The sequence below is a fragment of the Brassica oleracea genome, chromosome C3 (genome assembly GCF_000695525.1).
Source record: "Brassica oleracea var. oleracea cultivar TO1000 chromosome C3, BOL, whole genome shotgun sequence".
Lineage (NCBI taxonomy): Eukaryota > Viridiplantae > Streptophyta > Magnoliopsida > Brassicales > Brassicaceae > Brassica > Brassica oleracea.
Genome location: NC_027750.1, coordinates 39,052,470 through 39,061,697, shown reverse-complemented (window position 1 = coordinate 39,061,697; position 9,228 = coordinate 39,052,470). Strand labels below are relative to the sequence as shown.

Genomic DNA, 9,228 nt, shown 5'->3' with positions numbered 1-9,228 from the left:
ACAATAACACATATGCATATGCTATGCACCTAATTGGACTCTAAATGCATTCTAAGTGATTCAAATGAGTATGAAAATGGCAAGTAAATCATGTAAAATATCAAGAAATCAACTCCCCCAAACTAGACCTTTACTTGTCCACAAGTAAATTTTCAAAACAAAGAAGGAGAAGAAGTTTGAAGGTGGGGGCTCATCACCAAAAGAACTCTTCTTAGCCATTAACTTGATGTCCTAATGTAATAATATCAAATAGCAAGAGCAAAGACTTTTTCCAACTCTAATTTCTCTAGGCCTATCTTAACTCCTTTGATCTCTACACTCATCTTCATGGATCCACAAACAAACAAATCAACCAACTATCACATTCATTTAGCAAAATCAAGAGTGAATTCTTGCAAATGGTCAATTGGTCCAAGTCATTTGGCTTCGAAAGAAATGGCTAGATTGCATAGTGAATCAAGAGGCTTAAATGATTTATTTTTAAGGTGACTTACTCTCAAAAACTTAGTAGCCTTGACATTATGCTTAATATATCTAAGAAAAGGAACAATTCATGCATACAATGCTCAATCTCCATTGTTCTACCATTTTCTCAAATGTTATACAAGTTTTACCCTTATTTCCCAATGACAAACTCTTTTTCACTCACCCAAAACTCTAAGATCATTTAAAAGACACTCCCTCCACTTGAACTCTTTGTTTCTTTTTTTTGTCAACTAGAGACTTTTCACTCTTTTCTTAGCTTAAGCTCTCTTTCTTTGATTTTTTTTTATAGGGTTTTCAAAAAAATTTATATACTCTTGAGCTCACTTCTTTTCTTTTTCACTATATTCTTACTTTTCTCCTCACTTGTCCCTAGTGACTAATTTTTTTAGACTCTTTTTGTACACTCTTTAGCACTCTTTCTTTTCACTCTTTTTTTATATACTTTTGTTCACACTCCCGAGATCAAACTCTCAAATCAAACTCATCCCATCCTAGAAGCTATACAATGTGAGTCTTATAGCTAGCAATAATGGAGACCAAGCATTGTCGTTCCGATTACTCTCAACATTATGCACATGTAAAGCTTTCCAAAAAAGACCTCACTCAACAATTAACGATGGCTTGAAAGGAAGGAAAGGGTTTAAGGAGTTGACTACCACTTGAGTTGTCAAAAGATAGGTAGAAATGATAAAAATGGAGAGACAAACTCAAGTGTGTATGAAACCATGACTTAGCACTCAAAAGACCATAAGCAAGAAGCATTAAGTTCATTTAGTTCAATTAAGATTGGAGTTGGCTTCAAAGATGAGTAATTCTCAACAATCAATGAGTTTCAAGAGAAGTTTTCAAGGCTCGAAGTCTACAAGTCTTTCAAAGGATTCTCAAGCTACTTGCCATGATTACAAAGGACATCAAATTGAGTTCTAAGCATGAGTTCTTTGCAAGGTAGGTTTAATCCTTGTCCCCTACGCATGATGCAATCCTAAATGCTCTAGATTCGATCCTAATAATGCAAATGAAGCAAGAAATGAATCTACATGCTTGTTTTTGTGATTTTTCAAACTATTCAAAATTTTCAAATTTTTTTTTTTTGGATTTTTCTAATGCAATATCTATTAACAATGCATGACTCAAGGCTCAATCAAACAAACATTAGATACTTGGTACCTCCCCCAAACTTAAATCACACAATCTCTGTGTGATTAAGATCAAGAAAGATACAAAAAAAAAAGATAATATAAAATGAAAAACGGTACATACAATGATAGGAAAGAGGTGTGGTACCTCATGGCTCGGTGTGACCGAGCTGCTCATCTGTGTCCAAGGTAGGGACAAAGGGCGGCTCATTGTCAGTGTCCGGAGAAGGTAGTGAAGGGACTGGATGCCTTTGGCGTCGGTTTCTGCACTCACGTGGTTCGCGGACTGATGAGCAAGGCGCCTCATAGTAGGACTGAGTGGCAATGGCGTCTCCATGATAAGAATGTTGGTGATCTTGTACCGGCTCAGTCGCTTCTGTTTGCAGGTCATCCCGGATTTCCTCCTCACTTGCTTCTGTTGTGGAAGCATGGGATCTCCTTGTCCTCATGGTCAACTTCTTCAGCTTTCCCGCTAAGTAGTTTACTGATTTTACTAGCCTTGAGATGGTCCTATCTTGATACTTTTGACCTCGCTGAAGTGCTCGAATTTGGTTGTGGGCATCTCGAAGTGGACCTTCGGGGAGAGAAGCCGTCTGTGGCGCAAAGTAGTAACGAGTACTCCCATAGACCGTGCTCGGAGGAGGCTGCTCAACATCTTCGGACTGAGAAGAACTATCACCTGGCTGCTTCTTCTTCCTTGAAATCTTCAAGGGCATATCTTGTGTGGCTAGCTGAAGAAGAGCTGAAGAAGGAGGGTTGAATGTGAGGTTTTCCCTGTATTGCAATGAGGTTGAGGGAAGGCATGGGAGAAGCACACTGCAAGATTCTTTCCTCGACCCTTTTTTGTAGCGGTAGATATACTTCCCATCAAGGATTCCATCCAAGAAACCAGTCCGGTGTAAATGTACCTCGTCCATCTCAGCGAATTCAATTTCGTCCCCGACTAATGGAATATTCATCGTTTCAAGCAAGGGTGTGATGAATCCCAAGATGAACAACTTCGGTTTCTTGTCATGGTTCGTCCATGCCCACTTCTTGTAGTACATAAGACGCTCGATAAAGATCCCAACTGTCCCCGGTTGATGCTCATAGCGCCCTTGTCTATACTCTTTGGTAACCGAGCTAATCCCGAATATTAGAAAGTGCAGTTCGTCTTGCACAATCCTCCCCGCTTCTTTTCTTGTATATAAGGTGCTTGCCAAGAGCTTATGAACATAGCGAAGAGTCGGGTGGAGGATGTCAGCGGACTTGATAGCGCTAATGTCGTTCTCACCGGCTCCAATCTCCTTCCAAAACTTATTGAGTTCACCCTCAAACTTCTTGAACTTATGCCTCCTTCTGTCCCGAAGCCCCATTACGCTTGCAATCTCCTTGAAACCCATCTTGTAAGACTTTCTATCCACCTTGAAAGTGATAAAGCCATGACCCTCCGTTTCATGTGGATCATGAGAGATGTGGAATGTGGCTTCAAGGGTTGATAGGAATTGTCAGGCTGGTACCAGGTATCCTATTTGGCATGTAGACATCATTTTCCAAAGTCCCATTTTCCCAAGAAGAAGCTGCACATTGGAGAGAATCCCCAACTTCTCAAGTATTTCCTATTCAACAAATAGAGAGGGCTGAAGCTCCATGGCTCTAAGTTTATTGTTGATTGCGGTGGCTGAAGGTACTTTGACGGTTGGCTTCGTAGCTACTCTCTTCCTCTTCTTGGCTTGAACCAGCCCCTCACTTCCGCTCGAACTATGATCAGGATCCTCAGCCTCAATAACCACATCCTTTCCCTTATCAACTTTCTTCTTTGCTTGAGCTTGACCATTCTTGTTATTCGAAGTGCTAGCATCTCCCCCATCAATTAAGCCTTTCTTTGGTGCACCAAACTTCTTCGGTAAATCACCTGTTGTTCTTGTCATTTCCTATAATAGAAATCTCAAAAGAGTGAGAATATTTTCAAGGCAAGCATAAAGTGATGAACAAGTTTGAAAAGAGAGTAAAGGTATGTTTATATTTCTCATTCATCACCACAAATTATCAAGAAACATCTCCAAACTAGTTACAACACTCATACAAAAAAATTTTAAACATTTAAATTTTGCCTAGAGTGAATTTTCAAAAATTTGTGAAATGAAGTTTGTCCAAATTGAGAAGACTCTCTCATATAACATTTTCACACTCAATGACACTTATTCAAGCTATCAATTTCAATTTTCCCCAAAAATTTTACAAATCTCCAATTCTCAAGAACCCTAATTGCTAAAATTCTCAATTCAAGCAATTCATGAGTGAAATTGATATGGTTTCAACCTAAAACCATTAAAATATGATTCTAAGACTAATAGAAACCAAGGTTGAGCAAGAATTTTGAAATTCAAGAAGCTTCAAATTTCACTCAAAAATCTAGAATTTTAAAAACTATACCTTTGATTGAGAAATTAATGGTAGTGAAGTTTGGTTTAGGATTCACTAAAAGCACAAGAGATCCTTTAAAATGTACTAAAGATTTCAAATTTTGGTGGATAATCTATGGATTTGGGTTTTTGTGTGAGAGATGAGAGTTGAGTGTTTGTTCATGGGGTGGAGAGAGTGATAAGGTGAGAGAGAGAAAGATTTTATGAGTTAGAGGAGAGAGGTGGGCGAATTGGGTCGGTTTAGAGGCGGTCGGTCGGGTTTAAGTGCAATTGGGTTTTGGTTCACTTAAATTAAACCGACCAAAGAGAGAGAGGGACTTACCTGGGCGGGGCCGCGGACTGGAGGAAGCCGCGTGAGACGGCCGCGGGACTGTGCATGAGAACAGGCCCTCTCAGATCGATTTTCGCGAACGGCACCAGGCCGCAGGACTGGCCGCGGGTTATGGACGAGACGAAGAGGTCTCTCTGGCCGATTTCCGCAGACCATTATGCGACACGTGAGAGGCCGCGGCGTTTGGACGGCGACAGGCCGTGGACAGCACCGGGCCGCGGAGATAGGCCGCAGGACTGGGCGTGAGACTGTCCCTCTCGGATCGATTTCCGCGGACGGACGTGAGCCGCGGTCGACGTCCGCGGTCGGACACCACCTAAAACCCGAGATTTTCGGGTTTCCGCTAATCATGCCGGGAAATTCCAAAACTCGAACCTGCAACCAGAAATAAAGCAAAGAAACATAGCAAGAACAAGAAAAAAATAAAAATAAAAATAATATGTACAAGGATAGACATGGGACTTCCTCCCAAGTGAGCTTGTTTTCAGTCTCTAGTTTGACTTCCTTTCTTTTTTTGGCTAGGCAGGAATGGGGTCGGAGAGTGGAACCGAGATTCCTTCCTCCTCTGTTGTGGTTCCCATGTAGAGCTTATCCCTCTGTCCATTGACTGTAAAGTCTCCACCATCTTTGTTCCATAACACAATTGCCCCATATGGCCTTACTTCCTTGATCTTGAAAGGACCGGACCATCTTGATTTGAGCTTCCCGGGAAATAAATTCAGTTTAGAGTTGTAGAGAAGCACTTGATCTCCAGCACTAAACTATCTCTTTAAAATCTTCTTGTCATGAAAAGCTTTGGTTTTCTCCTTGTAGATCCTTGAGTTCTCAAAAGCATCCAGTCTAATCTCATCAAGCTCATTGAGTTGGAGAAGTCTCTTCTCCTTGGCACTTTTGATGTCAAAATTCAACAACTTAACAGCCCACAATGCTTTGTACTCAAGCTCAACTGGTAGATGACAAACCTTTCCATACACAAGGTTGAAAGGTGTGGTTCCCAACGGAGTCTTGTAAGCTTTCCTATAAGTCCAAAGTGCATCATCAAGCTTGTCAGACCAATCTTTCCTTTTAGTTCCCACAACTTCTCTAGGATAGATTTTATTTCCCTGTTGGAGATCTCAAATTGCCCACTTGTCTGAGGATGGTAAGGTGTTGCCACCTTATGCTTTACACCTTTCTTCTTGAGAAGACCTTCAAACAGCTTGGTGATGAAGTGAGAGCCTCTATCACTGATCACAACTCTTGGGATTCCAAACCTTGGAAAGATGGTGCTTTTGAACATCTTGATCACCACTCTAGAATCATTGGTGGGACTTGCTACAGCTTCCACCCACTTGGAGACATAGTCAACAGCTATAAGGATGTACTTATTGCCAAAAGATGATGGGAATGGTCCCATGAAATCAATACCCCACACATCAAACACCTCCACTTCTATAATTGGGTTTTGAGGCATCTCATTCCTTTTGGTGATGTTCTCTCTCCATTGGCATGAATCACACTTAGAGACAAAGTCTTGAGTGTGCTTGAACATATGAGGCCACCAAAACCCAGCTTGTAACACCTTTTAAACAGTCTTGAAAGTAGCAAAATGACCTCCATAGGATGATCCATGACAGTGTGTAAGGATCCCATCAACTTCTTCTTTAGCCACTACTCTTCTATAGAGTTGATCCCTATAAAGTATGTAGAGGTAAGGTTCATCCCAATAGTATCTCTTCACATCTTTGTAGAACTTCTTCTTGGCATATCCCTCAAGACCCAATGGCTCTCTCCCACAAGCTAAGTAGTTCACCAAATCAGCATACCAAGGACCTTTCTCTTCAGTTGCCTCCTCAAGCTTCTTTCCAGTTTCACAAACTGCTACTATTGCTCTAATGGCCATGATTTGTTCTTCTGGAAGCCCTTCATCAATGGGGATCCCACACTCAATCTTCAGTCTTGACAAGTGATCAGCTACACCATTCTCAACTCTTGGCTTGTCTTTGATCTCAAGATCAAATTCTTGTAGCAGCAGGATCCACCTCAACAGTCTTGGTTTAGCATCCTTCTTGGCCAAAAGGTGTCTTAATGCAGCATGATCAGTGTAGCCTATGACTTTTGACCCAACCAAATAGCTTCTGAACTTCTCAAAGGCATAGACAATGGCTAGCAACTCCTTCTCAGTTGTAACATACTTCATTTGGGCTTCATCAAGAGTTCTACTCGCATAGTAGATCACATGATTCTTCTTGTCTTTCTTTTGGCCAAGAACAGCTCCCACAGCATAGTCACTAGCATCACACATGATCTCAAAGGGGAGATCCCAATCTGGTGCTTGCACAATGCGGGCACTAATCAGCTTGTCCTTCAACTTCTTGAATGCTTCTAGACACTCCCAATCAAAGTTGAATGCAGCTTCCTTGCATAGAAGCTTAGTCATTGGTCTAGCTATCATGGAGAAGTATTTGATGAATCTTCTATAGAATCCAGCATGACCAAGGAAGCTTCTAATGTCTCTCACTATCTTTGGTGGAGCTAACCCAACCATCACTTCAATCTTGGCCTTGTCCACCTCAATCCCCTTCTCTGAAATCTTGTGTCCGAGAACAATCCCTTCCTTAACCATGAAGTGACACTTCTCCCAGTTCAGCACAAGGTTGGTTTCTTCACATCTCTTTAGGACCTTGCAAAGATTGGACAAACAAGCAGAAAACGAAGACCCGTAGACAGAGATGTCATCCATGAACACCTCCACAACATCCTCTATAAGATCAGAGAAGATAGACATCATGCACCTTTGGAAGGTGGCTGGAGCATTACATAGCCCAAATGGCATCCTTCGATAAGAAAAGGTACCATAAGGGCATGTGAAAGTCGTTTTCTCCTGATCATTTGGATGTATGGGGATTTGGAAGAACCCTGAATACCCATCAAGAAAACAATAATAAGGATGATTGGCAAGTCTCTCTAGCATTTGATCAATGAATGGCAATGGAAAATGATCCTTTCTAGATGTTGAGTTAAGTTTTCTATAATCTATGCACACCCTATGTCCCGTTATTGTTCTTGTTGGAATTAGTTCATTCTTATCATTTTTAACCACAGTTATTCCACCCTTCTTTGGGACTACATGCACGGGAGACACCCATTTGCTATCTGAACTAGGATAGATTACACCTGCATCTAGGAGTTTTAGAATCTCTTTCTTAACAACATCTTTCAAGTTGGGGTTCAACTTTCTTTGATGTTCTATAGAAGTCATAGATTCATCCTCTAGATGTATCCTATGCATGCATAAAGAAGGTGATATCCCTTTAATATCATCTAGTGAGTAGCCTATTGCCTTTCTATACTTTTTAAGTTCATTCAGAAGTTTAGACAATTCGTTTTATTCAGTTCGTTACTCACAATGACAGGATATGTCTCATTAGGTCCAAGAAATGCATACCTTACACCAAGGGGAAGAGGTTTAAGCTCTACTTGGTGCTTTGAGTTCACTCCAATCATCTTCTTGGAAGTTCTCTTGTTGATCAACTGAGGCAGCATGATGAACTTCTTGTGGAAGCTCTATGAAGTTGTCTTCTCCACTTTTCTCCTTGTGGCAGTCTAGCATCCTCACATACCTTGCACTTTCCTCATCTTCTATCAATTGAGTCTCTCTAACAACTGTTAGGGCATGTTGAAGAGAGTTCTCAATAGCTAATTCCGCCAAATACTCTTCAGCCAAAGCTTCCATCTTCTCAATGTAGAATGCTTGGCTTTGGGTAGTGGGCTTCTTCATCACCTCCTTGATGTCAAAATGCAGGATGTTCCCTTTGCCAAGATGAAGATCAATCTTCCCTTCCTTAAAATTCACAACAGCTCCTGCTGTAGCCAAGAAAGGTCTCTCTAATATCAAAGGATCTGTTGGTTCTTCATCCATCTCCAACACCACAAAATCTGTAGGAATCTCACAATTTCCAACCATAACAGAGAGATCTTCTAGGATACCAATGGGAATCTTCACTGAGCGATCAGCAAGCACAAGAGAGAGTCTACACTTCTTGTATTGTGTAAACCCAAGCCTTTTAGCAATGGAGAGAGGCATAAGGCTCACACTTGCTCCCAGATCACATAAACACTTCTCAAAAGCTAATTGCCCAATGGCACAAGGTAGTGTGAAGCTTCCTGGATCTTCAAGCTTCTTGGGGATGGTCAACCGCTGTATAATGGTGATGCATTCATGGGTAAAGACTACCATCCCTTCCATCTCTTTCTTCTTCTTGGTTACAGCATCTTTGAGGAACTTGCTGTACTGACGCACTAGTATGAAAGCGTCAATAATGGGCATAGTAATCTGAACTTCACTCATTTGCTTCTCAAACAAGGCCTTGTATTGCTCCAAAAGTTGTCTCTTGAATCTACCAGGGAAGGAAAGTTTTGCTTCATATGGAGGAGGAATGAATGGAGCTCCTTTTGATGAAGTAGCAGCTTCATTCTTGTTCACAACCTTTTTCTCTTCTCCAACTTTTCCTTTCCCTTTAGCTTCAACTATCTTCTCCAAAATCTCTTCATTGGTTTTCTCATCCACAATAACTACATCATCATCCACATTGATGACCACCTCCCTATCTTGGTTTTCATTATCCCTCATGAGAGCTCTAGGAGGCAACTGTTTACCACTCCTAAGGGTGATGGATTTCATTGTCTCCTTGGGTTTTTCTCAGAGGTTCCGGGAAGTGATCCCATAGGGCATTTTGAGTTACTACCCATTGAGGCAAACTGGTTCTCCTAAGCCTTAAAGTTAGAAGCAAGGTTGGAGAACTTGTTGTTGAGATCATTGCAGCTTCCATCAACTTTGGTGTGAAGGTTCTTCAGCTCATATCCAATGTGCTTCTCACTTCTACTTTGG

The 9,228-nt window shown here is 41.2% G+C and overlaps 1 pseudogene; it reads right to left on the bottom strand.

Annotated features, from left to right (window-relative positions):
* Positions 1-3,220: 3,220 nt before the first annotated feature.
* Positions 3,221-9,021, bottom strand: LOC106330578 (annotated as a pseudogene).
* Between the last annotated feature and the right edge of the window lie 207 nt (positions 9,022-9,228).